The sequence below is a fragment of the Myotis davidii genome, unplaced genomic scaffold (assembly GCF_000327345.1).
Source record: "Myotis davidii unplaced genomic scaffold, ASM32734v1 scaffold1611, whole genome shotgun sequence".
Taxonomy (NCBI): Eukaryota; Metazoa; Chordata; class Mammalia; order Chiroptera; family Vespertilionidae; genus Myotis; species Myotis davidii.
The window spans coordinates 106848-110639 of NW_006283011.1; the positions used below are offsets into that span (position 1 = coordinate 106848).

Genomic DNA, 3792 nt, shown 5'->3' on the forward strand with positions numbered 1-3792 from the left:
GCTCCCCAGAGCCAGAGTGGACACAGGGATGGGTCTGGCCTGCAACCTCTGTGGCTGAGCGCAGGCCCGGAGAGGAAATGGCGGGCCCCGCTCCCGTGGAAGCAGTGTGGCTCCCAGCGGTGCGCTGCGCTGTGGTTCCTGCGGGCTCCCGCTAAAGCAGCGGGCAGCCTACTGCTCATGATACCGTGCGATGGGCTACTAGTACATTTATAATACTCATACTGGAAAACCTGAGGTAATGGTTGTTTGTTTTTATTGATTTCAGAGAGGAAAGGAGAGGAAGAGAGAGATAGAAATAACAATGATGAGAGAGAATAATTGATCTGCCTCCTGCACGCCCCCCTCTGGGGATCAAGCCCAAAACCCAGGCATGTGCCCTTGACCGAATCAAACCCAGTACCCTTCAGTCCACAGGCAGATGCTCTATCTACTGAGCCAAACAAGCAAGGGCTTTTCTTTTTTTAAAATATTTATTTTAATAAAAGGCAGAGATGAAATATAACTTAGGTTCCATAACAAAATGGCTTTTTTTACATTCAGTTTTTTCCATCTATCCAGAAGCCAGTACAGTAGGTCCTCGAGTTACGTCGGAGATCCGTTCCCTACGGTGTAACGTAAGGCAATTTTCACTGTAAGGAACCCACCTACATAAGCACCTATGTCACATGGAGCACATACACAGCAGTAATAAAGTGAAACAGTAAAAAAAATTTTAAAGATAACAATTCCTGACCTTGTGGTAAATAAATAATAAAAAACATAAAGCACATATGTACATACATCGAAATGACAAAAGTTTGTTTTTTATAAATAAATGGGAGATGGCGACGTAACCATGAAACGACGTACATTGAGTCCAACATAACCAGAGGACTGTGTTATTTAGTTGCAAATGAAAGATGCCCAATTTAAATTCTCTTAAACTCATGGGAGATTATTGTCAGGATCCTAAAGTTTGAAACCAAGACAAGAATGTTGTTGGGCTTTAGAAATGACTAAATGCAGTCTCAACTCTCATCGTGCTTTCTGTCTCAGCTTTAGTGTTCCTCACTGTCTTAGTCTGTTCTGGCTGCCATAACAATACCACAGACTGGGCAGCTTAAGCAGCAGGCATTTCTCACAGATTTGGAAGCAGGAAGCTTGAGATCAAGGTGCCAGCATTATCAGTTTCTGGTGAAGCCTTGGCCTGCGATTGGCTGCTTTCTCAACTGTGTCCTCATATGGCCTTTTCTCTCTGCAAAGGACACCAGTCCCATCGGGTCAGGGACCCACCCTTATGACTTCATTTAATCTTGGTTACTTCCTCAAAGGCCCCATCTCCAAATACAGCCACGTTGAGGGTGGAGCTTCAACCTATGAATTAAGAGGGAAGAGAGGAGACACAATTCAGTTCATAACACTAACTGTAAACTTGGCTGCCAAACATCCCTGACTTTTATGTCTTGCAGGTACAGAAGTGACTGGTGCTCTGCAGCAAAATCTGCATACCCACAGAACTGCCGGTCCCATTTGGCATAGGTGTCTGTCCTTGGACCAGTGATTGTGGTCATGGGGGTGGGTATGGCCGCTCTCCAGGATCCTCATAGTTACATGGGGAGGACCACTTCCTACACTCACTATGCAAAATTGGGGCTCTCTCGGGTTTTAAATGTGGATTTTCCACATAGCTATACGTGTATTTCTAAAGCTTGGTTTTTAAAGAATTCTGAATTTTTTTTTTTATCAATACAAGCTCTCATTAAAACATCCCTTTTATTCTATGGCTGGCCCCTGGGTGTAGTTGTCCCAGCTTTCAATCTGGTGTTCTTCCCTAGACATTAAAACAAAATGGAGGTGGAGTCAATTTAAAGTAAATTTAGAAATCCTTAGCATGTTACAAGTAAAATCATATTTTTGGCATTCTTATTTAAGTGTGTGTGTGTGTGTTTTACTTTGGAAGTCCAAAGGAAACTTGACCATCTTCTGTTATCTCTATGCTTCTTTCTGGAGGAGTAACTGAAAATCGGATTATTTTTCAATTGTTTGTTTCCTTGGAAGTGGCTCTACTTTATAGTTACTGGAAAAGCATTTCAAATTCTGTTGAGTGTGTGCATGTAGGTGTATAAGGACTCGTGGTTTTACCCTTTCTTTGGCTTCCTACATGATACTGTATAGTCAGTTTTATTTGGGATGCATGGGCACACAGTGTAATATGTATAGATCATGTATCATAGGAATATACACATGAAACCTATATAATCTTAACCAACATTACCTCCAATAAGTTTAATTAAGAATAAAATAAGACCAAAATATTTATATAAATACTTGGCAATCAATTGGAAGAGAAAGATTTGTTGACATATACTTATTGGTACATTCTGTATCAGAGACTGATCTAAGCACTGGGGATATACACTGGTGGGGAAAAAAATCCCTGTCCTCATGGAACTGACATTCTAATGGGGGAAACAGACGAGACATGAAAAACTCAGTTAAATTAGTGATGATACCTGCAAAGTGCTTACTGCAAGGAGTGGCACATAGGAAGGATTTGTTTGATGATAGCTACTGTTATTATTACACATTTGCATCTGCTGTTTCCTCTGCTGGGAATATCCTGTTCTGCATTACTTGGCTCATGCTACTTGCCTCTCAAAATTCAGTACAGACTTTGCCTCCTCTAGGAAACCTTGCTATGTCCTCACTACCCACCACTTGATTTAGGTGCTTTTATTAAGCTTTATTAAAATGCCTCTCTGCCTGCCTGCCCACCCCAAGGAGGGAGTAGATGAGGTTTAAAAGAAGTGTGGTTGCTCTACTGCTGTTTTCCAGAAGAGACAAGCAGAGACTCTTATTTGGGGTCTAGGAATGGAGGATCCCTGTGAAGTTCTCAGCAAATGCTTCCCTCCAGACTATGGGAATTCTGAAGTATCTGCTCAACCCCAGGAAGTGCGTGTGGCCATGTTTTGAACCACTTGGCCCTGCCACATTCAGAACAGGACTTCTGCCCTTGATCCAAATTCTGCCTGACCTTTGCTATTACTTACCTCGCCTGGCTTGATCGATTGAGTTCAGGAATTTGGAAAGTGAAAACAGGTCCCACTAGTCTGCCATTTCCCGGTTCTCACTGACTCTGGATGGTAGCAAGGCAACTTCGGGGTCAGTGCTGGCAGGAAATTTCTCATCTGGGTTGATGGGTAGAGAATGTAATTCTAGTTTCATGAACTGTTTGCTTTGCAATCGAAGAGGTGAACAGGTGAGCTTCCTGTATTTCCCCAAGAGCGCTATGCACCTGTATACACTTGCCATTGGGAAGCACTCAGGTCTGATACATTTTTTTCAGTAGAGACCCAGAGGCAAGAGATACCTACTAGGTTCTCAGGGGCAGTGAAGGCACCAGGCTGACTATGGTACTTCACTCACTCATTAGATGTCTATTGAGCATCAGCTGCAATATTTCCTACCTGTATGACCTTGGGTAGTTATTAACCTCTAGGCCTCAGTTTTCTCTTCTGTAAAATGAGGATAAGTTATTAGAGTTGGCTGAGGAATCAGTGGGATGGTGGACATGAGAGCCCTAGTACACTGGCTGTTGTATAGTGAGTGCTCAATAAAGGTTAACTGATAGTAGGGGTAGTATTACTGCCACAGCTTCTATGTACCAGATACACTGTTGGATACAAAGTTGACCAAGCCAACTTTGCCCTGGAAGAATTCATAAACCCTTCAGGTGTGCAAAGAGTGAATATGAAGTTCAATAATAATTTCCAGTAAACTATACTTGATTGCCCACAGAAAAATGTGCCTGAA

At 42.5% G+C, this 3792-nt stretch overlaps 1 protein-coding gene across 1 annotated transcript in view; it reads right to left on the minus strand.

The window, feature by feature from the left end:
- Positions 1-1023: 1023 nt before the first annotated feature.
- Positions 1024-3792, minus strand: part of PROSER2 (proline and serine rich 2) — an 80240-nt gene continuing 77471 nt past the window's right edge. Inside the window, exon 6 of the mRNA XM_006753342.2 lies at positions 1024-1353. The gene's annotated coding sequence lies outside the window, so the exon portion shown is untranslated. The remainder of the gene's footprint in view (positions 1354-3792) is intronic.